At 46.9% G+C, this 27,449-nt stretch overlaps 1 protein-coding gene across 1 annotated transcript in view; it reads left to right on the plus strand.

Annotated features, from left to right (window-relative positions):
* Positions 1-19,117: 19,117 nt before the first annotated feature.
* The window catches only part of LOC131259498 (homeobox protein prospero), a 61,492-nt gene continuing 53,160 nt past the window's right edge, over positions 19,118-27,449 (plus strand). Inside the window, exons 1-2 of the mRNA XM_058261002.1 lie at positions 19,118-23,584; positions 24,462-24,521. The gene's annotated coding sequence lies outside the window, so the exon portion shown is untranslated. The remainder of the gene's footprint in view (positions 23,585-24,461; positions 24,522-27,449) is intronic.

Consider the following 27,449-nt stretch of genomic DNA (forward strand, 5'->3'; position numbering starts at 1 on the left):
CCCTAAAACTGATTTAACATAAGTTAAACACCCGTCGGATAAGTGTGTTTATTAGTATAATCAAAACGCTAATAATTAAACGAAATTGTGACAAGTTGCCTGCATTAATTTTAAACAGAAAAATAATCCGTACCACTGCCGTTTCAAACCATGCAACAGTGACACGTTTTTATTACCATGGTTGTGTTCACCGTCAGTGTTAATCACACCAAGTTTGGTCATTTAAGAAATCGTCAAGACACATTTATGCTCAACAGTTATAAACGTACCCCATCCTCATGCTTTCCCTCTGTTTTATTCTTTTCCCAGACTTTATCCATTCGAAGCGTGTAGTTAATTTCAAGAGCTCTGTTTGGCTGGATGAAACAAAATTGCTTACACAACAGAGCCGGGCGAACGGACGCTGGTGTGGCATCCTTTGCCATTGGCGCATTTGCAAGCAAATGTGTGCCCGACCTAATCGCCACGTATCACGTAAAGCTCCTCTAAACAACTCACATATGCAAAACGGGGCCACACTTCGAGGGCGCACCCGAAGCGAGTTGTTGTTGATAGTTCTTTTCACCGGACTCGTCGGGATATGGTACAGGGGACGAAGGCGTCCTTGTGGGGAAGATGGTGTACCTAGTTTAAGAAGGCAGCGAACTGTGTAGGGCGGTGTGGTTGGCCTTACTTGGTTTTCGCTCGGAAAACATATGCACACCGGAGGACCATCTTATGCCGCTGGGCGGGGGTAGACGGATATCGGGGTAATTTTCCTAACGATCTTATCGGCAACACCAAAGTATTTTACGCTCCAAGCGAGGCAAGGCGAGCCGGCTATCTTGGGATGAGCAGAGCAGAGGATCCAGTTTAATTTAGTCCAAGAGAGTGGTATACTGTACAAAGACACGTCGTGTGACTATGGCAAAATGAATACTGCCGATGAAAGCAAGGCTGTGGTTTTTCTACTCCTTTTTCTTCTGTTGATACCCTCTGGGGGCCTTAGGGACATCGATCGATGAACTTGCTATCTGATTTTTACAGAAAATTCAATCATAGACAAAAGGGACCGGATGGCTAAACTTACCAACCTAAAGACAATCGTGGTTCAAACGACGCCATAAATTAGATCATTTGCATCTATGCTAGTAGACACTTTGAAATTGCTTTCTTAGAAATGGCAGGCATTTTTTTCCATGGACCCACCGCTTCTTCGTTGGCAATACTTTAAATGTAGATGAATTTAAAATGTAAGTCATGCGAAGAGAACATACGTTTAATAATAATTTTTAACCATATGTTGCGAGTGTTAATGATTCGTTCCGGTAACCCTCCTGGTTACCGCACAAGAACTACACCAACTGAGTTTTTCTCACCATCTTTAGGTTCTTGGGGAATGTTTCTACCCTCTTTCCCCGTAGGATAAATTATTCACATACCGTAAACACTTGCACCACCTCAATCGACCACAAGGATTTGGTGTTATATTAAGAAATTAAGTTGCCTTCCTTCGCCTGCCGGTCGATCGATAATTGGTCCTTAATTGCGTCGTTAATGAAGCCTCGCGGTTCGGAACACACACGCACACCACCCCACCCATTGTTGTTGTGTGGGCTCAACCCCTTCGGAAATCGGAATCGACCGCTTGCTCCGAATCGTTTTTCCACCCCTTTTGCGGCTATTCCCAAACGGGACGACAAACACATTTCGGGGGAAAGGTAATCAGAAGGTACCGGTCGGAAATGTCCGGTTCGTTTGGCTTTTACCATGCGTTGGTGCTTCTAGGTGCGCTCCTTATGCTCCATATGGTTTGATGGATTGTCATTCTTACCGGAGGGACACTTTAAGTTATTCATAAAGCAATGCTGGCGATGTCCATCGGTGGTAACCTTCGGTGGGAAGCCTTCTTTACCCGACACTCGGCAGTCCTTGATGTTTCTGAAGTGTCATTTGGTGCCTGGTAGAGGTTATTGTAATATTTACATTTCTCTGTCACCCCGGTTTGATGGCGATTCCAGTCGGAATTCGTAAATTACCATTAATCGTATGTTTATGTTGAGTGAAGAAAGGGTTTGTTAAGGCACACGAATGTGATGAAATATCATGCTGTTGTCACATGACACATTCATAATCTCAGGTAGCTTACGCTTTCGAGTATGAGAGTACTTTACAAAATTGCATTCGGTGTGGAAAACAGTGGTATGTGTTTATATGAATATATTTAGATTTTCGTACAAAAACTATTAAAAAATGTTCATAGAAGTACGCACAGTTTTAAAAAATAAGAAAGCTTATTTCCCGACGATGTGTTGTATGTTCAAAATTTGCATGAAATGCATATAGACTGTTCGTAAGAGACAAAATAATATGTTATTTTGTATAGCGGATTTCCCTAGGTACTCGGCTTGAGTGGCATTTTCCGATAGCAGTGACAACTAGCAAATCTTTTACGCCCCAAAAGCGAACGCCCGAAAATGGACAGTTTATTTCCCGCTGGGATATGCAGACCAAATGCATCTCGTACTGCAATCGGTCCCGGTGCATCATCCCGAGCTGTCGATTTCACGTTCCACAGAGAAACATCTGAATACCTCGGGGGGGATGCGAGGGCCCCGTTTCGGTCGCGTAATTTCACTAAAACCACAAAAAGATGATTGAACCACATCTGGTTGCGCGGGTCCAGGGGATTGCCAAGATGCATTTCATAATTGCCCCTTCCCGTCGCTGATATGATTTAAATTTAAGGGTTGCATACAGATGGTGCAACAAAGCAACGCATTTTAGTAAAGAAACATACAGCAAATACACTTGATGATGTACGCTGTCTTTCTTGGATACAGCCTTGTAGAAAAACAAATTAAAATGTCTATGAAAATGTCTATAACCAAATAACTCATAGAAACAACATATGGTTTGAATGTAACAGCCACGAGCGTCAGCCGCGACCTTCTGATGGCGCGATCATAAGATCGAACTATTGCCATAATCGAGTTAACCATCGAGCAAACGCGTCGGTTCGATGCTTTCGATCCTCGCTGCGTCGTTACTTGCAATTATAGATAGCGTATTTCTATGCCCACAAAATTAGAATTAACTCGCCGTATGCCGCAGTCAGTTGGTAAGCTGGCCGTCTGAATATTTGCATTTTTCCGTGCACGGGACTCATGTGCTTCTCTTGTTGCTTTTAGAAACTCTCATCCGCCGGTCGTTGCTGCCAGCGAACCGAATGCAATCAGAGATGCACCGGATGGCGCGAAACGCATTCTGCCGTCGCTTAACGCTGCAGTCGCGGGCTGGAAGCAAATATAATTTGATTATGTGGTGTACTATTGTTCCAGCGCGGGTGCAATTTTTTACCTTCGCTCTGCCGCCCGTTTTTGTGGATACTTTTTTCCCTCGTCCCTTTTTCTCCCGCCCAGTGCCACTTTCGGACATCCGCCCCGTTTCTTTTCGCGCACCTGTCCGAGCTTTTCTAAAATGCAAAAAGCTATCCCCATATTAGAGTGCGTGGAGCGAACGCAGCATCCGATGGACAACGTGGGAGCCGCCATGTTGGGTAGTGTTTTGTTTGGTTGTAGTTTTGGATGGGTTTTTTTTTCACAGCTAGAACCGTGTCCGGAGCCCTTTTCTGTGCGGCGAGTGCATTTTTGCTATCGGATGCAAATTTACGGTTCGCATTCTTCGTGCGCTAGCAATGCACCGATGCGATGCGAAATGGAACGAGTGGGCGAAAGCAAAGCGTGCAAAAAAAGCATATCCTAAACAGAAAAGGCACCCAATTCCCCTCGGTATCACTCACCCCCTGAAGGGTGAAATGGGCTTGAACCGCGAGTGTGAATAATATCCCACAGTGGCAAGGTTAAAGGTATGTTAGTTTAGCGATGTTATTCTTTCCATTGTTGGTGATGTTTCCACCTGTCCTCGAGTCATACAGGTGAGGGTGGTGCAGGAAGCGGAACAGACAATCGATTTTGAAAGGGCCACACTTGTACGAACGCCGCTGCACAATTCGTGCGATGGAGAAGATGAGCATGGGCTGTGTGTTCCGTTTCCCTTGCGTTTGGTTTTTTTTCAGAGTGTGTGTCGTTTTTTCGGTCTGCATTCATGCACCTCTATTCGGTGTATATTAAAAATGCATCGCACACAAGAAATGCCAGCACTGCATCGGCCGCAGGCAGTTGTGGGCGGTGGTGGGAGAGTCGGGTGGATGCAATAATTGCCAGTATTGTCTTCATGCTTCTTGCACCGCGGCAGGAGTCAGAATTTCATGCGCTAACATTTTTGCTTCCCGCAAATTGTAGGAAACGATGCAATTCCACGCACACACGTTCCGTGGCCTACGGAGGACAAAAGCCACAGAACCGGGAAAGCCAGGACGATGACCGCACTAATTCGAACGGTTTTCCGTGTCACGCAAATTCAGTGATTGCTGATCTTACGCGTAGAAAATGCTGGGACGAATGCCGATGGATGGACTTGCGGCTTCATTATTAGATTATCGAAGCGGAAAAATGCCATCAATTGTGAAAGGATGAATGAACAGAGGATAAAAGTCCTGGAGATTCTTTGAACAATGGAATTAAGCTAGTTATGATACGGAGAGAATTTTAGAGGTTAGGGTTTTAAAATGTGAGGCTTAAGAAATGTTGTTTGTAAAGAGAAAGCAATACTATATTTGACTTCTATACAGTTTTTGGTGACTTGTTGACGTATTTTGTAAATAAGTATTGGGTTTTAATATTCACATTCGTACATTGGATTCGATGTGAACTTACTGTTATGAGTTGACTAAATAAGTATAATTTTTCATTTTCCCATACTCTGCTTGGGTTGCCGATTTTCAAAAAACGTTAGAGAAGTGCTGATTCGTTATCAATAAACCTGTCCTTGGCAAGCAGGGCCTACTGGAATGCCGATGGAAATGACACCTTGCCCTTTATCGGAAAAGGTAAGAAAAGCTCCTAATGAACAACTTTTCTCGTTGAGTGCTTGTCTACCATCCGATACACCCGACAAGGGATTTTTCGCCCAGAATGGACGATTTTCTTTGCACACACTCAACCCGGCAGTAGTCATCCTCCCGAGGGCCTCGATCTATCGATTGGTGTGTCAAACACGCACCCAAAGACCCCCCTCCCCAGCCCCACCTTCTCGAAAAACGGGCCAAACACAATATCGCAGCAATAAAGATAAGAGTCCTTACGGTGGAAGTAAAGCGGCAAAAGTAGCCTTTTGGGCTCGCTTCTCGCCGGGCGGGGTCGGGTCGAAGTCCAGCGCGCCCTTTTCCGGGCAAAGGTGACTTGGAGGCCAAGATTCGGATGCTGCCACCGGCTTACCGGGAGGTGTGTGCCCGACATAAAGAAGGGTTGACGTACGTTGTCAGGGAAAAGGGTAATTAAAACGGATCAAATCAGCATTAAGATAGTGCCGTGAGCGTGCGAGCGCCATGTGAGAGGCTGCCGGGTGCGTGCGGTGCCGTTACGTAACTGTGACACTCCGCTCCGGGAAGGAATGACCGGAATGGTTGACAGACGGAGTGCTAAACATACTATTTGGCGCACACTGGGAGTCCTGGAAAATGGAAAACGACGGCCACCCCGGTAGCTCCCGGGGCCCGCCCGACAGGATAAGTCAATAAATTTCAAATAATTTCCGTCCGAGATAGCCTCTGGTCAAAACCCCCCGGCCAAAGAATAATGGCCACCCTCCCCGCGTCCGGGACGACTACGGGATGGGATGCGAAGAATAAGACAATTGTCAGCGAACGGAATGGCAGGACTTTCCCTCCTCTCCTTTTGGCTCCGTGGCAACAGTTTTCCGCCCCATTGGCAGCGTCCAGTGACGACTGTGCGTTTCTCTCCCGTAATCTCTTCATTTCTTTTTATTGCTTTATGGGACGAAAAGGGTCGCAGGGTAGAGCGGCGAACTGCTAATGAGTGATTTTCAAATCTTCCTTTGTATCAACCCGGTGGTATTCGATCGCAGGACTTTCCCGATGTGCCATTCCCGACCCGGGCTCGTAGGGCACATACGGTGGACACATACGGGGACTTATTAGCATATCTCTTCTAATTATCTCCCTCCCTTTCCACGCCATCCCACTGCAGGGATCGTCTTTTAGAAGTAAATTAAAAAGATTACGCAGCGTCTGTGTGTTTGTGTGTGTGCTCAGTGCCGCGCCTTAACCTCATTTGACCGAAGGGAAAAGGGTGCGATCGGTGAGATGTGTGAGCATCCCGTGGTTTTTCACCGATTTTCCCAACACGTTTGCCGGCATCCTGGGTTTTCTCCAATCTCGAGGTCGTTTTTGTTTTAACTTTTATTTTCCGTGCGCATCCTTTCGAGCGAAGTGTTCCCACCTTTTCGCCAGCACAACCATATGCTTGCGCCGCCGATTCCGATCTTAAGCTTCGTGTTACGACCGACGCGCGTCAATGATTAAATTATGTAAATTAAATTCCGACCAAGTTTGCTGTCCAGGTAAAAGATACGGGGATTATCTTGAGTGAAGTAACAGGATGATCACGCGTTTCTGTTTGTTGTTTGCTGTCTCGAATCTTTTGACTCGAAAATAAGCATCGTATTTTTAAATAAGTATATCATACGATGTTTTTAGCTCATCTCTCTAACTAAGAGTTTTAGATATTTTACTACATCACAATTAGAGTAGTGTATTTATTTTAAGGGTATGTCACACATATCAGTTCTTAAATGATTGATTGAAAAATAGGTTCGTTTTAAACATTTCTATCAAACTTAAAAAGCGAAACCTTCTATTTGCGAAACAGTTAATTACGACAAGCTTAGTGCGTTTCAAGCATTACAACCAGCAATTATGGCATCGGACCTGTTGATCCGTTTGCATTACTAGCAATAACCACTTGTAGCGATTTGCTTTTTAAACATTTGAAGCCATTTTTTTGTGTTTGTTTGGTTTTGATCTCATTTTTATCATTTTTTAAACCGCGCCCCGGTTTGTTTTTCCGGCTTCATTTGGCGCGGCTTTTCGAAGCGACTATGGAATCATCCACCGACCCCGGCCGTGAACTTTACCCGACCCTACCCTGGGAGTCCGCTTTTCCGGGTGTGGGTGAGGAGCTGCGGGGTTTTCATTAACGCAAAGTCAGACAGAGTGGCATCACGAAACCCGACCGGTGACGTAATACGATGGTTCACGTAACACAAGTGGAATGCAAGGAGAGGGACGTGCGGAAAATCCAAGTGCAATAGGCTCCCATATGTGTGTGTGTGTGTGTGTGTATGTGTGTTGTGACGCCCCTGTCGGCAGGCAGTAGTAAAACGTAAACTCATTCAACACATTATGTTGGATTGTCCCAATTATTTTTCCGCCGCGTTTTTTGTTTTTCCCCCGCGGTAAACAGCCAAAAACCAAAACCAAAACCCCCCAAAACAAAAGCAATAAAAAATGGGACAAAAACACAATCCCACTACTTCCGAGTGGGGATGGAAAAGGGACGACGAAGCATCAATGACCTTCCAACGGCATGACGGCTTGTGGCCGTGAAAATTAAAAGTTGCCAAAAATATGCACATGGCCCCGTTTTCCGATCTGATCTCTGGGCTCCCTCCACCCGGCGAGACCGCTTTTCCGGCGCTTTTCCTCGCCTCTCCCTCGCACCTTATCATCATGGGTGTGTGGTTGTGGGTGTGTTTGTTTGTACGAACGGGTATTGAAAGCGTGTGCCGGATTTTCCTGCAGTGAAAACAGATGTTTTTCACCAGCTTGAGAAGACGGAAAAGAGGCGGGCACGGTGGTGCCAATGTGCGAAATGAGTCGTAGTTAATAATTGAATCACTGCCCAATTTTCCCAGCGGGTTCCGTAATGGTAACCGCCGAAAAAAACCCCACCCTCCCAACCCCTGAGTTGTGTGAGTTTTCGGGTAGCAAACCGAATCATCCATATGCGGTTCCAGATAGGTTAAACCCCGTTGCCTTTACCGAGCGCCTACGGCCGATGGTAATGATGCCGCGCTCCAGGAAGAACGACACCGTGTGCGCCATCCCTCGTGTGTGTGTGGGGCGAACTAAAAAGCCAAAAAAATAAATCGAATCCACCCGAAAAGCGCTGTGCCAAAAAATAAAATTTGCCAAAGAAAAACAAACGAGAGTTGACGAAAAGGGAAAAAAATAACATTAACCACAGTTTTTCCGCGCCCGCCCGAATGATTATAGGTTAATGATAAGCTCCCGTTTACTAACATACCCCGGGGGCTGGCCCCGGATCCCTTCTTCCCCTCCCCGCCCGTCGTGGTGGCCAAAAATTAAATGAATGAATCAATGCATTGCCCACCGGAAGCGTGCCGCGGAATGGGGAATCAAAACAAAACCGACCAAAACCTCAACGAAAGCAACACAACGAGCGGACAAGGGCACGTGTACGTGGGAAAAACCCCCGAAAATTCGGCTACAGTACATGGGCCTCCTCTAAGGGAGAGATGTTTCGGAGGGAGATGAGTGGAATGGCATCGAGTGCATTGCATTTATGTACGGTTCACCGAAGAAGGCACCACGTGGAGTGGCGCACTTTCGGAGGCACCAAACTCACACATACACACACACACACACACGCGCGCATGGTTGGCCGAAAAATAAATCCCGAAAAAATTATAAACAGTTCCAAATTTATCGACGCTGTGGCACGTTGCCGAACGCGAAGGGCGGCCACCAGAGCTGCAGCTGCTGCAGGCATCGGAAATTAATCGTCCTTATATAATCACCGCTTTGCTGCAATCGATAACCGTCGCAGATGCATCCGCGGTACTTAAAGTGATCGAAACGACGGGACTTCTCCGTTGGTTCCGCTTTACCTTTTTTTTTTTTTGAATAGCGACGGTTTATTTCATTGCTATTTCGATAGTGTGTTTCCATTCGGCGCCGGTAAACCTCGAACGATTCCCGGCAACATTGCACGCGCTTCGGAAATATTATCCGATGCTTATCCGTAATGACGAACCGCATCGAAAAATTACTAAGCTAAGAGTGAATACCGCTGAAGTTCACTGATCCAAAAAAAAAAAAACATATAATATTCTCCAAAACCTAACAAGTTTAGTGATCCAGGCAGAAATGTTCCAGGGACAATGAGCGGGAGTCATATGTTGTTCAAAAAATCCCACACCACAAGTCTCTGAAGCGTCCACGGAACGACAAACGAGCGCGATGCACCGAACGAAATTCCTTGCAGAAGCACGGATCCTATTGCCTTGTGTCCTGGTTACCATAGACACACACACACACACACATACGCGCACAAATGCGCCCCCATACGAGGTTTTCGTTTTTGGGGAAAACCATCGTCCAGGGAATGGGTGAACGAAAATTGCATTCCCCCTTATCGCTGCTACTTCTCGTCCGCATGGGCATCCAAACCTACTGACCGGTTGCTAATGGGAATGCAACCGCCGAGGGTCGTCTGCTTCCGGCCGGTGCAACGACGAAAGACGGTTCCTTTGCTCGACGTGAAAGCGAACTTTGAAGAGGCGATGAATGCATTCCACCCGCGCACTCACCATTCACGCGCTCAAGTGCTGCATTGCTCTATGCGATTTATCCAAGCGCAAGCACAAAATCAAACGGAACCATCTGCGGAAACATTCAATATTATTTTCCCCCGACAGCAGTACTTCATTTGCTTCCTTTCGAGACGTCCCGAGCAAACACGGGAGCAGAGAACGGCGGGGGTGGGTGTGGAAAAGATTCTGTCCTGAGACAAAACCCTAGTCTCAGTGGTAGTAATTGGCTGGTTCCTCGGGATCAAATTGCGAACCAAACTTGTTCCTCCCCCGGCTGCACATCTATCTGTAAGCGCTGCATCTCCTCGACTTTCATCCTTCATTATCTTTGCCTTCTTCGAGGGCACTTCAACGCACAAGTGGTGAGGTAAATAAAAAATAACCCAACCACCCCCGCTCTTCAACTGTGGGTTTATTGCAGGATATGATAGGATAGTTTTGTTTGATTTGTTTTAATTTTATTTCGTCCTGTTTGTTTTTCGTGTGAATTTCATCGGAGAAAACCCATCGAGCGTCCCGGCCTCGGGTCCGGTCGAAAGCACTTCGTTACATTACTGCGCGCTGCATCCCGTACATTGTATTTCGCGTGTGCTTGTGTGTTTGTGTGTGTGTTTTTTTATTCAACTTCTCTCGAACGCCCAGGACTAGCGCACTCGATCTGAAACTTCCTAACCCACCTGCAACCCTCAACCGCGTCGCCCGTTGCATCGCACCGGGAAAGTTAAGCAGAATAGGCGAGCGAAGGCAAGAGTTGTATGCTGTACGGTAAAAATTGAAAAAAAAAATCGTAAAAAAATAAAAATCATTCGAGGAAAAAACCGGTACTAGAGCCGGGAAAATCCGGGACTACTACGGGAAACAACAAAGTCCTGTCGATCCTGCCGCGAGGCCTTTGGCACAGACCCATGCCCACTCGACAGCGGGGCACTAGATGCTGATGCACAAACATGTTCGGCTGTGCACCGGAGAGGAGAGGGCGGGATGGCGGGCAGAGGAAGTGTGCCTTGGAAGGCGTAAGCCAGCAGCAAAACGCAGACACTGACGCGCGCGATGCACATCAATCCTTCCCAGCCCATCCATCCATCGCATCGCATCGCGAGCGGGTTTTGGTGCTGCGGCTGCAATGGAAGAAGTTTTCCGCTTATACATTCGCGTCCCACCCACCCCCGCCTCTGCCCCATCACCGCTTGCGGCCACCCGCACAAGTGCATATCCTCCTCCTTGGTTTCGGGCTCGTAAGCTTCTCGCCGTCGTTTTGCCAAAATGCAGCCAGCGCAAAAGTTGACTGCGATTGATAGATATCGTCATTTCCTCCCCACCCTGGGGTGGTTGGTGGTGCAACCGGACGGGAATGCGAATGCACTTCGGGTGGTGTGGGACTAAAAAAGTAAACGGGAAAAAAATATGCAATTTTCCCAATTTTTTTTTTTTGCTTCTTTTGCCCCTTTGCACTCGTGCATTTTCTCGTTCCGTCTTGTTCCCCCTTTTCGTTGGGAAACCTTTTTTCTCTTTCCGTTTTGTGTTTTTTTGTGTTTTTTTTCTCTTCTTGTTGCGATTTTTGATCCTCAAACAAACGGATAGAAAAGTTTGGCCGACTAAGAGGAAAAACTGCATTCGAAAACCAACCCTCCTCCGAAACCTTTTCCCCTGTTACTCTCTCTCTCTCTCTTTCTCACTCAGATCTCTAAGCCACGTTGCATGCACCAATCGACCATTGCAACCCGTGCCACCTTCCGTCCCTCTACCCTCTTCCGCTACACCCTTTCGGTTGCATAGGCAGAAATGCAGTTCGCTGCTATTTTTTTGTTTGTGCTGTTGTGCGTAGCAGTACATAGAAAATCGAACTATAACTAACTGGGCTGCGACGACGGATGCACTCGACACGACGACCCGCTGCGCGGCTCAGAAATGCGTGCGTACGCTTTTCCGACTCTCCTCGAGAGGAAAGTTTGGTGTTTGCTAAAAGTTTGTAGCTCTACACTGCTTCGTTGATAAGGGGATCGGGATGAATTGGTGCACATTTAATTTATTTCCGGGTGAAAATGTTGTAAGTGCCATTGCAACCGACTGTTACTCCGATCTGTTGTTGATCTACCATGCTTATAATTCCCAAAGATCATCTGTAGCTTTCGTTCGCTCCTTTTTTGAACCGGCCTGAAATAGGGAATGGTGTTATTCTCGCTTAGCTTCCTTCACGTCCATGTGGGAGTGTGGACGCAGTGGAAATATGAAATGCATTCCATCCGATGCATCAACGTATGTATTTATTTCGGACGCGCATACCCCCCCCCCCCCCCCCCCCCACCCTCTTCTATTATGACATCGACCCGAAAGCACGGTCTCTCGCTGGCGAGAAAGTGAAAAACACCGAGCGAAACAGCGTGGCGAGCCTAATTCGGCCCCGATTCTGTTCACCTCCGAGGCCTTCGCCATTGTGACGGTTTTTTTTTGTTTCTTTTCTTTTTTTTTTGTGACGATCACGTCAATATTGGGAATCGGAAAATCGGAAAATGGTTTTTGTTATTTGTGGAAAATTTATATGTTTCACCCACACACAAACACACACACACATTCGGGCCATGTACATATACAGTGACGCGAACACACACAGCCGCATCCGTTCCATCCGGTGGTGGGTGTATGTGTCCTAGCACATGGCGTTGACCACCGGGCCGAGGGGGGGTGGTACCACCACATAGAAAAAAAGAACACCCAAACCGGGGAAAATAGAATTGGAAATAAACGAAGAAAAAAACCCTCCATCCATCGCGAACAGAACAACAACGAAAAAAAAAAACACTAAGTAAAGTAGGAGAAAGGCCGCCCCACCAAAGTGTGGAAAATCGGCCGTCCGGTTGGGGTGTTACTGCTTTTTTGGGTATGTTTTTCTTTTCCTTTTTCCATCTCCCACGGTCACCCTCCCTCGATTGGGGAGCGAAGGGTGCGCTTTTCGGGGTTTGAGTTTTCCAAGGCAAAAATCCCGCGCGCACATACAAATGTGCTGATTGTATCGCAATACAATCGCAGAGCGCGGATGAATGCTGCGAAGGTCCAGGACGGGCGATTGATCAGTGTGTCTGTGCGCACTAGGGCACACATACAACGGGGACAACGGATCCTGGGTTTTTTCCTTGTGTTGTTTTTTTTCGTAACCTTTTTTTCTCCCGCAGCCGCCTATCCGTCGGTCAACTTTTCCGTGCGATCGTCACACATATATTTTCCGGCTGTTTTCTTCATTGTGATGCCGTGTTGTGTGTTTTTTTTTTGTTCATGCGAACTTTCGCCGCGGTTCTCTTCCCCGTTAACATCGCAATGGATGACCGACCAGCTGCTGCTTCTACCTCTGACCGCCCATCCCACCCATCGGCGGACTACATATCCGTGCACACACCGGAAAAGGATGAACGGAAAAAATAACCTTTCGAGAAAAAAACGACGGGCTTTCTCCCTGCCGAGGGGTGGGTGGTGAAAAACACACGAAAAAAATGGCGAAATGCAACCAGCCCGGTGCGATGCGGGATTTTGGATCCTCGCTATCGGATCGTGCCTTTTCCGCGGAGAGTGTGCGTTGGCCGCGCTCGTATACATGCGTACGGCGGGCCTGTGTGTGTATGGGTGCCGCTGGTGAGCCGAGAGGTTTATTTCCAGTTCGATACTGGCGTGTCACTCGCCCTCCGTCTCCTCTCCCTCGATATGTGTGTCCTCGCGGGATGCAATTCTCGTTTTGTATGTGTGCTTTTTTTTCCTCCCTTTTCTATTATGCCAAACTGGCGGGGAATGATGGGTGCGCGCATTTTTTCCACTTTTCCCGATGGTTTTCCCTGCCGTTTTTTTCTGTTTCTGTTGTTTTCCCTTCGCCGACCGTGTTCGGCAAGGCTCCGGCTCGTGCTTTCTCGCTCGCCCCCGCCATACGGGGAACGACGACTGGGTCGGTATGGGGGAGGGGACGCGCGGTGTTCGGTTCGGTTCTCTATATCATCTCTCTACCCCTCTCCTCCTCCTCCCACCAAACGGGGATTTTTTATTTGCCCCTTTTTTTCTCGCTCTCTCACGCCCCGGCCCAGTGTTTGGACCAGTTTTTCCGATTCGATTTTCCGTTTGCTGTCCCCGCGAGGGTTTGCAGGGCACCTATGTGTGTGTCGCCGTTCGTGCCCGTACGTGTGGCACATGTACGTGTGTATGTAATTACCCCAGCGGTCAGTGTTTCTTTTTCCAGCTCATAATGACGCTCAGTCACGCTGTTCTAGCGTCGTTGTTAATACGCGTGTTATCGCCGTCCGTCGCGCGATGCCAAAACTACCGGCGTCAAATTTCTTATTTTTTCCATTATAAGTAAATCAAGTCTCGTAAACTTTTCTCACCCAAAAACCCATCACATCCGGACAAGACCGTTTAGCAAATGTAAATTAGTTCGGCCGTTCGCAAAATATTACCATCACTCTGGATAGAAGAAGGTTCTTGTGGAAAAACCAACAAAAGCAAACGTATCACCCCAAGACAGCAAAAGTGTGTGCGATCGAGTACAAAAGTTGGCTAAGTGAAAAAGCTCGTTTCGGTGCCCAATCTTGTTTCGAAAAAGAAATGCTGTTCGGAAAAGGATCCAAAATGTCACCTTGAGGCGACAGTTGCTGGATGGCGAAATTATAAACCACACTTTTCCTTCTGGCCTTTGTGTATACCCACATGTGTGTGTGTGTGTATGTGCGTGTGGGTTCAGTGTTTCGGCCTTACAGTGCAGAAAGCGTTGATGAAAAATTACACTTTCAAAATGCAAACGTTTCGTACGCCAAAAGTCATCTGCGACCTATGAACGTTGCCAGGGTTGCACGTTGATCAGCGGTGGTGTTAGTCGTTGGATTTTCGGAAAGGAAAACTGCACCGGACACCCACCCTCCCAAGATCGAGCTCTCGCCGACCATCTTGCTGGAAAGCTCGCGAGGCGAAGATCGATCACTTCGCGGTGCCGGTGCCTGGATGACGTTGCCATTTCCTTCCTTTGGGATTAGCCAGCCTTCGGTTTCTTAGCTCCTTTGTTGTGTGTTGGTGCAAGTGAGTGTGTGTGTGTGTGTAACACTGTGTATCCGATCTTGTTCGTGTCCTTAAGGCTTCTGAGCCGGGTGCGCACAAGACACCAAGCTCTCGCTGTGATCATTGTTGGTGCAAGTTGGTTTTCTTGTTGGAGGACGTCGCAGGTTTTGCAGGAGACGACATCCCATCCACGAACGTGTGTTTGCAGCCAGCGATCTGCTTCCGTGAACTTCGCCAAATTTTGCTGTGCGTTTTACACAAATTGCCTTTTTCATTCCGGCACTAAACGACCTTTGTGAATGTGTCCTTCGCAAAATTATGTCTGGCTCTAAATTCCAATTGTGATCCCTGGCACGACATTTTCGCGTGTGTTGAAAAACCAAAGCGCAAAAAACTACAGTCCAACCACTCTCCGGTCGAAACGTTAAAAATTTGCAACGTCTTCAAACGTCCAGCGACCTTTGCACCTATATCGTACCGCAACACGAACACGTGCACACGGCGGGCAGCTCTCACACGTGCGGGGCCTTTAGGCCGGGCTCTTGGGCGGCCAACGCACTGGACAAGAAGACGGCGATAGTGCAACCCCCAGTTGAGAGTACTAGAACAACCCTTTTTTCACGATGGCATCGGACGGCGATCATTCGATGCGCTAGATTTCAACGGCAGCTGTTTAGAAATTATTTGCTACAAAACCACATCTAGTTCGAGTGTGTGGTTCCGGTCCGAACCAACGTTTTGCTTTGGGTTTTTCTTCTTCTGTTTCTTATCGTTTACTTACCGGGACACCGTTCAGTTTTACCATTTGTTGTACCTTCTCCGGCTGCAACCGCGTGACTCACACATGATCGAGACAAAGGAGTAAACAGATGACCTTTTGCTTAGGTAAGATGAAATATTCCCGTTTTCCTCGCTAATATCACAAAATTTTCCTTTTGTCATCATGGGAGGGTAGCGTATGTCTTAAAGATGCATGTTGCGTTCATCGATGGAGGCGCCTGGTGTTTTAAGCAAGTCTCCTATAATATGGTGACAGTAGAGCTTACGTGTTATGAAGGACTTATAATTAATTGTCAACATCTGTTTTTATAAATAATACCATTTCTATGAGATGATTGTAGTTAAACAAACCTACTTAAACAGCAATTACCGCAAAAATAACTTCAAAATATTCCAACGGAAATGTTCATTCGTCGTTACAAAATGTATTTCGTCACAAACCTAATTCGATGTTTGAGAAATTATGGAAGTATAAGATTTAGATTGATAAATTTTTTAATGTACTTAATTTTTATGAGTGTTGAGAGGTACTAGAGCGTAAACTCGATTTAATCATCTTAAGAAACACTAGATTTCTGGTCAAATTGTTTCATGAAGGCATTAATTGTTGCCAACTTTACTTGCTCTTCCTAAGATGCTTTTCTCATATTTGATTACGCAGAAGAGTAGTCAAACTACGTGAAAATATATCAGGTGGAACTATAGCTCATGCTTTACCACTGGAGTTTAATATTGACACTAAGAAGCATTAAAATAATAAAAGAATAGTAACTTTCGTTTCACGTTGAATCGGTGAACGATTGTGGATTTTAATGTTCATACATTTTACAAGCATATCGTTCTTTAATCAGAAAAGAGAATTTGAATCAAGCGTTCGGTAGATCTAGTTTTCCCAGAAAAACAACCTTTTTTCTTTGTTGCATTAAGAATATTACAAAATTATTTCTGGTCTGACTTAATCATATGGTCTGCCTTTCACAGGAAAAACCAAGCTTAAGTCAGTTACTGCGAAACTTGATAACTTGCACCTTTGTCTCATGAAAGTGGAATTTTTGCGCAAGCCACAAGCAGAACGAGTGAAACAAGCAAGCTTTTCTGTTCGCAAGTTTCTCAAGACAAAATCCTTTTAGGGAAGGGCGATGTAATAGAAAATAGAGGAGAGTAAGGAACTTGAATAGCAGTAGCTACATGTTCTGTCTTAGTACAAAAAGTAAGAAGAAGCAGTAAGAAGGAGAACTTCGACGGCTAAATCCGAAGATTGCGCAAAGAGTTGCAAAATCGGGTAAAGGGACGATCACAACCAGGCCGAGCACTGGAGGGGGGTCAAAGGGGTTCTCTCGGCTTCCGACTGGCGAGCCCTTTCTAACGCACACACGACGGCGCGATTGGGGAGGATAGGCTTATACATAGAGAAGAAGCTAATGCCGACACCGGGAAAGATGCCTTGGCGTGACAGAGAAACACTAGAAAGCACTTTCGCGGAGGGCGAGCGTGCCGAGGGTTGGCTGCGCAGAAAATAGAAAGTTTTAGTGATTCTAACTTGTACGCACTTCGCAACGGACTTTCCCGAGCCCCGAGACGAGCGAGCGAGCGAACAGCGGAACGTGGTGAAAGCAGCGCAACGGTTCGGGTTTGATGGTGCAAGGGAAAGAGAAAGTAAGCAAGACACCACACCAGGGCCGGTGTATATAGGAGCCCGCGGAGCTGCTGGTGTGCGTGCACGATGCGAAGTGGAAATCGAGGGGTGCGTGTGATCCAGTTTTCCCTCCAAAGTCGGTGAGCGAAGATTAGGGAAGGGAGGACCAAGCTTTCCCGCGTTCCCATCGCTGGAAGAAGGGGTGTTTTGTCGACCGGGCAGTGTGTGGTGGTGTGATGACCCGTTGGTGTGCGTATGTGTATTCGGGCCTCAACATTAGGTACACTGAATCCTGCCGGAACGCCGCACAACGCATGCGCCGGGTGTTAGGTCCTTGCGGCCCACCGGAAGATGCCGGCAATCCCGGGTGGTGGGGATGAGAGTGCGCGCGTGTGTGTGTGTATGCGTATTGAAACCTGCACCATCCGCTCTTCTAACATCGCGGCCAGCCGAAGATTTTCCCAAAAACTCACTCGTGAGTGCCTAGCGGGTGAGAAATGCCTGAAGGTTTATATACGGTGGTCGTTTTTCCTCGGCTGTCGGCAGGCGCTCACCGACACACACGCACACGCAGCCGGAAAAACGAAAAGGAAAACCCGATTGGCGGCCACCACCAGACAGAAGGTGAAGCCAAACCGCCCGGTGCTTCCCTTCCGTCGAGCGGTCCCAGCCCAAGTGCCGTTTTCGGGAAAGGGACGGAGAGCGCAGGGTGCTTCTAATGATGACTGAACCGCGCGTGGAAAATTCTCGGCCCCCCCACTAAGACCCCATGCGTGCGTGCTCCAAGCGCCCGCGAAAGGAACGCGCTCTGGCGCTCCCCGGGTTCTCAAGTCGCGGTCGTCAGTCGTGAGCCAAAAGTCGGACGAGATTGCTGCAAAATTAAAAACATCTTCGGTTGCGCGCGGTTTGCTCGGGATCTAGAAAAACAAAAACTAGAAAATAAGCGGCCAAAACAAAACAAAAAGAACCAAGCCGGGGATAAACAAAACACGCGAATAACGGAAAAACAAACCCAAACGTTGGATTATCGAAAGCGATCAAACAAACAAAACGAAAAATAGAAATAAATTAAAATGTGACATACGTGAACTTTTTCAGTGATCTATACTCAATAAAAAATGCTAAACCAAATTGTTCTCAAATGTTATGCTTGGAGTGCTGTTACTGCAGTATAAATTTACGGAAAAAATTATAAATCCTCGACCATAACCAAAACAAGGACTCTGAACGAACCCCCCGAACGATCTACAATGTGGGAGAGTCAAGTGTTATGGCGAGAAGTGGCGCGTTCGTTGTGCCTGTGAAAGTGGCCAATTGCCTAATAAAAGTAGTAAAAACAGCAAAGAATATCCATGAAGGAAAGTGGTAGTACGAAGAAGAAAGAGAAAAAGAGAGAGAGAGAGATAAAGTGAGAGGAAAGCATGTGAGAGGAGAAAAAAGAGTGGCTTCCTCCAAGGGTGAATGAAAAAGCAAACAAGCATAGGAAAAAAGCTTCCAAAGGAGAAGACAATCCGAAGAATTCGAACGAGAAGCTCATCTCAAGAGTGACACCACCCCCTCCGGCAAACGGGAAAACCCGAACAACCTTCACACTCACCGCATTCTGTTTTTCCGAGCGTCCTTCAGCCGACTCCGGTTTTATATGTATTATTATATATATTTCTTCCGACACTGCCAACACAACGCTGCCTAAGAACTCGTGGCCGTGGAAAACCACCCCTTCGAGAAATTTTCTCTATATAAAATTTAGTGTAATTTTCTTTCCTTGATAAATATTTACCCTGCCACTCACGGGTCTCCCGACACCCCACCACCGAGGCCGGCCGAGGGCAGCAGGCGCGCGTGTGCGAGGGTGTGTACGCCTGTGTCTGTGAAAGTTGTCGTGTTGGTGTGAGGCTGACGGCGGCTGCCCGTTGGCGGTGGCGGAGATCTCCTTCGGAGAAGTTCGGCAACAAGACGAAGACATCGGCCGGCGCCAGTCAGCGTTCGTACAGGCAGAGCAACGGAGTGTTTTCTCCCGGCGGTGGCCGTCACCCGCCGTCCAAGGATTTTCAGTGAAGATTTTGTTGCCCACCCTTTTTATCCCTTCGCGGAAGCCGGCTCCTGCCGGAGATAGAGCGATAGCGTTGTAGATGCGCGGAGATAGTGAGTGTGTGCCTGCTGTGCGGTAGGAGGGTTCTCGAAGCAGCGGACCGGGGCGCACGAAGGTGTGGCGGCCGGTGGAGACGATTCTCGAAGGCGAAGGTGAAGTCTTCGGAGTCATCCTCCGAGTGTGCTACGCCTTCGTTAGAGCATCGTCGCCGTCGTCGTCATCATCGTCGTCGTCGGTATCCGGCTTTTCCCGTGGTCTTCGAGAAAGAGACGCTCCGAACCCTGAGTGCCCTCGGACGGCAAGATGGTGGCCGAGCGAGCGAGATAGCGGCCGGCCAAAGTCCAAGGAGTTTTGGGCCGAGGCGGGTGTCGTATCCTTACGCCTCATATTATCAGTTAGCCTCAGAAACAAGTTGTACCACATCTAAATCGGCTCTCTTACGGTTCGGACCGGTGCAAGGAAGCGCCCCCGGGGAAAGATTCCGTGTAGAAAATAAAACCTCTTTTTCGAACCTGGCCAGCAAAAGTCTAAAACGAAGTCCAAGGATATATATTCGCGAGAAGAAAAAAAAACATAAACTTTTTGATCGTAGAAAAACAACAGCCAAATTTGAATTTCCAAACAACTCGGAAAATTTTAGTGTCCACTTTTTCCTACACCAGGAAGCATTAGAATCGACAGCCAGCAGCATTAGCAGAAGAGCGCAGCAGTGAAGCGGCAGTAGCAAAATAATAAAAAAATAATAGTGTCACAATAGCTGTGAAGGGAAGTTCTAAACCCAACCCAACAAAAAGAAAAGTGTTTACCGTGAAGCGACGAGAAGAGAGAGGAGAAGAAAAACGCGCGCGCAAAAACAACATAAAGAAAAAAAGCACATAACAACAGCATAGCAGATATCGAAACTCAGCTCAAATCTACACTCAGTACTCAGAGAAGAAAGCGAAATAGAAGACCACAACAAAAAAAAACTAAACAAATCTCAAAGCTTGCTCAACGAGATTAACAAACAAACACAACGTTTACAACAAGCACTCAAGGATGCGACGATCTGAAGTCCTTGCGGTACCACCAGCTTAGACGAACAACAACAGCAAAAGATGATGATCGGGGTTTAACCACTTTGAAAAGAAAAAAAACACCGACCCAAAAGTGAAAGTGTGAAATTGTGAAACATCTGTGAAGCAAAACAACAACAAAAAAAAGTACGAAACCTCTGTGTGTTGCAGCAGAGAAGAAAAAAAAACAAGCAGCGACCAATAACCATCCGGGACTGCTAATATCTCAAAGAAAAAATGTTCCGACTTAACAGCACCATCAGCGGAACGGATTCGCCAACCGGCACCACGAGCGTCCATCAGGACGGCACCATCTTCGGTTCTACGGACGTGGCCGGTAGCGTGTCCTCGAGCGTCGAGTCAGTGTTGCGACGATAGAGACACGACGTTGTTCTTGGTTTTGAAAACACTACCTTACATAACTTAACCCAAAATGCATTTCATTTCGAACTCTTTCGTTCGCTCGGTGCGTAGCGTTAAACGCGCCAACCACTAAACAATACTATAAAACGACTATATAAACGGCGTGTGTGTGTGAAATGTTCTCAAATCCGACGAAACGGAGCCAATCTTGTAATAAGAATATTGTATAAAAAGACACGTATAAATATAACAGAAACAGAAAAACCAAACCAACACAGCATATATTGCATAGACTGTAGTCATCCAGGTCCGTGTAAGACGAAGATCAGACGAAGCGGGTCAGCTAGTACTAACCCCCTAGCCTTATCGTCGCTCTTTAAATCTGGCTTTGAAAAAACAAAACAAAACAAGTGAATTACAAAAATCGTATTCGTGCGGAACTATTTCGACCCAAGTCCAAGGAGTACCCGCTCGGTGGCGCCAGCAGTTCGCAACATCCAGTATGCCCGGCGTGGAGTTGGCCGCCTCATCGAACCAACCGAAACCATGCCGGCGTTCGCCACGGTCTCCAGCGATTGGCAGAAGCAGTTCAGCAAGCGTTCAAATCTGTTGCAAGCGGTCCCAACGAGCCCACGTGTGCCCGTGAGTGAAAAATTATGTGAAACCAATCTGACGGCGAGCAAGCGCCGACGAAAGAAGCAGCATCCGGCGGACGATTGATGTGCGTACCGGAAGCAGCCGGAAGTGGCGATGCGTCCAAGTGTGGACAAGTGGTTGTTGTGCTGGACCTTGTTGGTGTGATTAGCAAGCAAACCGAATCATGTTATTCCCCCACGCGCCCCGTCACCCGGGTGGGCCACAAGCGCGGCAACGTCAGGACGCTAGCACCGACCCGAAGGATAACAACGGTCGTCGTCGGTTGTCAGGCAGCAGCTAGTGTTGCAGCGCCGCACCTCCCCGAGGCGGTCGTGTGCGTGAAGCGCCCAGCGTTGGGCGTTCCTTCCCCCCGAGAAAGTTTTCCGTTCGAATCGAGCAGTCGAAACAACTGCTCGAGCAATTTTTTACTACTGCAAAAAACCATTCCTCTCGCCGCGAGTGCGTGTGCGGGTCAGGCAAAACATCTGTGGCCGCAAGGAGGGCGGCATCCACCACCCATCGGCCGCCAGCACCGGCGAGACGAGACGACGATCCTTTCCCCCCTCGAGGATGGTAAAGAAGTGAAACTCGAAAGCGGAAACGCGAAATAGTTACCGCTCAAACAAGAAAACAAACGTGGGAAAATAAAAGCTTACAATTTTAAACTAAACAAACCAAACATAAACCTAACGGGCATAAACAGTCTGAGTGGAATAAGCCTACTTCTCAACAAAAGTGCTGAACAGAAAAACAAACAAACAAACTTAAACCGCGTGTGCGTGTTCGACAAGCAATATCGAACAATTTCTCTCGAACGACATTCGTATCACCAACTCGGGATGCGTAAGTGCGCGTAGTGTGGAGCATGAGTGTGAGAGGCTACTGTGTAGAGCTGTGTAGGACGGGGAAGATGGACACACGGTGCGCGAAAGATTTCCACCCCAGCTCGGTCAAAAGAACCATCGAACGGGAAACTCGGCCGTGCAGGAGGAGTATCTTGTGAGCGCGTGTGCGTGTGCAGAAAGAAAGGATGTAAGCGGTGTAATGAATAACATTTAGTAAAACCGGAAGTGCTTGCAAACGCACGAGATGAGAACTCAGTTGAAAACGAACAACTTGTAGCCGCCATGTTGATGTAGAGGATGAACAAACCATTCCAATACATCTTATACGTGTAATGTGCGAATGTTTAAACGTCGTGTGCGCGCGTGGACGGGAAAATCAAAGTTAAAATAGACGTCCCGGAAGTAGTGTAGGCCGGAAATACGAAACAAGAGAAAGCAAAAAACAGTGTGCGTTGTGTGTGCGTGTCGGAAAATCGATACGCAGTGCTGCTTACATCGAAGCAGCACAAGAAGCACCGAAGGAGTAACAAGTGGCCTCCGGGCGAAAGTGCTTGTGGAGTGTGGGTGCTTGTGTCTATATCGCCGTGATCGCGCGCAAGATCCAAGTGTGAGATCCATGCCAGTTCTAGCCGAAGCAAGGACAGCCAGTGACTGTGCAGTGCAAGTGAGAGTGTTCAAATCTATCTACCACCGGTACGTGCCAAAGTCAATCCAGTCCCAAGTTTTCAGGGCGAGCGTTTCCATCGGAAAAGTAGCCATATATAGTAATATCACACATCGGCCGGTTTCCAGCCTAGTCCCAGCATCGCACTCCCGTTGCCACGTCTTTGTGTGTACCTTGTTCTCCGGTGGGCGGACAGAGCACAGCTATAAAACACTCTTTCCGTTCCACCTGAGACGCACGTGCTACAAGTACTTCAAGGATTTGGGGGATAAAGCTTTAGGTTTTTTTAAATATTGGGCGCATGTCTTTGACATCGCACCTCGTTTATTGGTAAAGCTCATCTGTCACTCCGCTGCTCTCCGATCGAGGCCAGCAGAAGCGTGAAAAGCTGTTTCTGTACTCTGGTCCCGACCGGGGAGTGCAAGCGCCCAAGACGAAAGCCCGGAAAGCTTAGGCTCCGGAGTCTACAGATCCTTCTTTCGGAGGAGGACATTCTGCAACTATCATCACACACCGTTTGAAGCGCAGGCCAACCGCTTCGGTTGGTTCGATCGTCGGGGGCTGCCAGTGGGGGGATGCCGGATGGCGCACGTACGCTTGGTCCGAGACGTTTGGCATCGTCTGGATCTTCGTGGTCGTCGGCGTCGTCGGGATCGTAGCCGGGGTCGTCGCGCGATGTAACATCTTCACCAACTCGAACGGCGGGAACATCGTTGGCACCGGGGTGGCAGTGCAAGCGCGTGCAATTTCCAAAGCACCAAAGCAAAAGAAGAAGAGAAGAAGAAAAAAGAAGAGATGTCCTGTTGAAAAAGTCGAAGTCGAAGACGAAGAAAATGAAGAAGATAATGCAGTTTTCATGAGGAGAAGAAATCATCAAAGCCAAACTGTGATACTATGCAAATACCTGAAGAAATATGCGAAAAGAAAAGAAGAAAACTGTTTTTTATTAGTGTGGACGGTTACCATATGGTGATGTATCATTCAAGAAAAACAAAAAAACAATATAACCGAAATAATCAAAGCATATAGCGATTACTTTTATCTGTTTCCAATTGGCTCGATTTACTTAATACAAGTTTCATTTCAGTTTTGTACATTAATTAAGAGTTTTTTTTTCGTTTTCAGATATTGAATAGATATTATTTCATTTATTAAGTCGTGCTTTTTCCAATGTAGAATTGCTACAGTAACAAAGTGTATCATCATTGGCTGGATGTACCAAAACAAGTATAATTATGTGATAGTTTTAATGATTCATATGGAAAACTTCGTATGACCGTATGATTAAGAGCGGCTAATTTATGTATAACTTTGGTTAACCTTCTTCAGTACTAATATCTTTACACTTACAAGAAAAACAATGAAATAAATAAAATATTACTTATGTTAAAAATTTTTAAGATATCAATGGATCAACGAAACTAACAAATATTGAAAAACACATTTGAAAACTAAACCGGTACCGGATTTGATATACCGTTTTATACCGTTTCAATGACCTTGCCGCGGTTGATCTTGCGACAACTACAATGCCTTATTACCGGTTCGTTAGATTTCTGAACCGGTCGTAAACGAGCAATACCATTGCATACCTTTCAGCTATAACGGGTTTTGCGCCTGTGCTATATGCAATCCACACAACATCTCTTGAGCATTGTGATAAATCGAGGAATATGTTTACTAAATTACATTTTAAACATGGAAAAAGTTAACTTTAGGAAATTTTTTTTTCAGTGTTTTATGCTAAATCTTTTTCATTCATTATTTTCTCTTCTAAACCACTAAATTGCACTTCCTACCACTTGTCTTTGCAATCAATCACTAATGTGTTTTACAATCGTTGCAGATACTTCCACAAAATATTACCGACATTCGACACGAGACCGAAAACTACCACTGATGTCAGGTGAGTCACCCATAAGTACTCTTGTTTCTTTCCCATACCATGTTAGCAGTGTTACTGACGAACGCACGAGCGAACGCTACCAACTCTTCCATCAAGTGGTCGCAGGCACGCATGGTAATCAGACGTAAATTAATGGTGCAATTGGTTTTGTTGAGGAAATCGTACGAAACGCATTATGATATGAACGCGGTAGCAAGAGCTTGGTGGCACTCTGTTGTGACACTTTCGATTGATAAGACTCGCTTGAAGATGATGCATTCGGCGCAGCGTCAAGTAGATGCACTTCGCCTTGGGCCCAGCTGGTGGCAGTCAAACGACAATAGCTACAACATCAACTCCCTTCCTCCCGCGGAGCTGGGTTCATTGAGGTTATTTGGGTGTTTACGGCTGCAAACAAGGACGAAAGCTGTCCGCGATTTCTATCCTCATCGAGGTTGCACATCGAATGTCCGTGCATTCTTGCCACCCTCAGCTCGCTCCTCGCCGGCAGTGAGGTGGCTCTTCTGTCTGGGTCACCTGGTGGGCTGTCGAAACTGCACGTAGCGGAAACGTTTCGAGTTCACTTCATTTCCCACATGGGTGGACATGCACACGGTGGCCCATGCACAAAAAGTGCTCTTGTCGTCACTTTCTCGAAGAGACAACCCGCTGAACACTGACGGCCTGCAACCTTTCACCTTTCACTCTGTCCCGCCGGTGTGGGGGTGCATCCAACATAAAACTTTGGTGCTATTGGCACACTCGCAAATTTGGTGAGCAAAAAACAAAAACACGGCCCCAAACCCACACACTCTTATACGTGTGATGCATTCGATGACAAGAAATAAATTATAAACCACTATGTTATCGTATTTGAAGTTTTATTTAGCTGGTTTCTTCCTGCCGACTTCCTATGGCGCCTATTGCACCGATAATCATTTCAGCACGCGAATGCGGTACACTTTGGGCTCGCTCACCCCGTCGCCGTCGCAAGCCTTTGCTTTCGTCCCTTCTTCCTTCCCCGAGTGGTGAAAATAGAGACGAATGCCACCGATACCGATGCACGGCAGGACGGACTGCACCACGAAGGAATCGAAAAAGCATACCCCGCACGTTTACGCTCTTTTCTTCTTTTGCACGTGAGGATGACAGGTTATGTGTGATATGAAAATCGGCCGATAAGAAGAAACCAACCAAGCTGTGAGGCTCACGTTATCCGCGGCCCGGGGGAGTTTTCTTTCTGTTCTTCTGGTCCGGGGGTGCAATTGTTTCGCATTAAAACATACATACCGTGCACCAACCCGCCGCCGCTGTTATTTTATCGTTGTTTGCAATGATGATAGTTCGAACATTATGCACGCTTTGCCGTACGAAATTGCATCTAAATTGTTCTACGCCAGAAGTTTTTCGCCCCCACCAGGTTTGCACCGAACGCAGTGCAAAGAAAGCGCTTCCATTTTGTGCCGACACTTTCTCCGACCGAATCGTTCTTGGATGGTAAATTAAAATTTCCTTCCACCAAAAAAGGGAGCTGAAGAAATTTACCACCCCATGCGCACGGTTGCACTTGCATTTGCAAGGAAAGACGAAGAAGAAAATCGGCAATTACGACCAACTGAGTTTTCTCCTCCCCGTTTCCCGAGTTTCCTTTCGGAAGCGTCCCGAGGAGGTGGGTTTTGATTTTTGATGAACTTTTTAACCCTTGCGCAAGTAATGCAAGCAAAAAACTTGATTAAGGCCTACGTCGTGCCGGGTGTACTAATTGGATTCCTGTCTTCGAAGTAGACCGAGCGAGTCAAATCTCGGTGCCGATTAAAGGGAGTTATTGATTTTTGACCAAACTTCTCCCCCAGTGCCTTCTGGTGACGGTTGCAGACTATGCCCGTCTGATCCAAGTAATGTTTGTGTTCTGAAAATTAATTGATGTTTTCTTGTACTCGTTTAGTTTTCCAGTTTTGTTGGTTGGTTTTCTAGACGATGTACATCGGCGTTGCATCCTCGTACACGGGTGAATGCATTTCGCGAGTTATGAAAAGGATGATTTTGAAAAGGTTCGGTTATTATATTTGCCTTCCCATCAAACGAACTCTTAAACGAAAATTCTTTACTTGAAGCGAATAGGGGATGTACAGGCACGATTGGTCGAAAAAAAAATCGTGCCTTCATGCAGTGAAAATAAATGCGCTCCTAAAGAAGTCATCCTTTTCGATCCTGTTTGGAGCCAGATGGATGCATCGTTGCGCTGAAAGGATCGATACAAGTTTACGCGATAGATCTGCACTAAAAACGTTCCTATATTCCTAAAGGCTGTAAAGAAGATAAAAAAAGATAAATGATGGGCTCCACTTCTGCTACTACTTGACGGTGCAATCTCCACATCAATATGCCTTGCTCGTTGTTGGCGTGGTTGCTCGCTCCCACACTATCACAACTACCTCCACCTGCGCTCGCGACCGGAGATTCGTGGCGAGGCAAAAGATTCACATCGCGATTTTTCCCCCAGCGAATCGTAGTCCGCGACATCGAGTCGTAGAAAAAACAACCGGCTACCCTCCGCGAGAAGTGGACCGTGAAGCCGCCAGTAAACTGGCCAATAGCTGACCTGCTGTCCGTACCAGCGGAAGTTTTGGTGGGGGAGCGCAATACTGCTTCTCTACCATCGCGACGCGAAATCTAGGGGAAGCGCATAACTCAACACAACCGTGCGCTCGATCTTGCTTGCCTTTTGCACAACTTTGTATGCTACCGATGGTTACGTAGGCTGAAGTTTATGTGGCGCGGAAGAATGTAGGGTTGGGTGGGAAAATCAATAAATGAGCGCTGATCAGAAGAAGAACGAAAAAAATCCGTTGGTATTAACAATTCACCATGAAAATTCGCAACACTGTACAGGAATGAGTAAGGTTTTCCTACCTCCTGACAAGTCGCTTGAAACAAAATTGACTGTCT

This window comes from Anopheles coustani, chromosome 3 (assembly GCF_943734705.1).
Source record: "Anopheles coustani chromosome 3, idAnoCousDA_361_x.2, whole genome shotgun sequence".
Taxonomy (NCBI): domain Eukaryota; kingdom Metazoa; phylum Arthropoda; class Insecta; order Diptera; family Culicidae; genus Anopheles; species Anopheles coustani.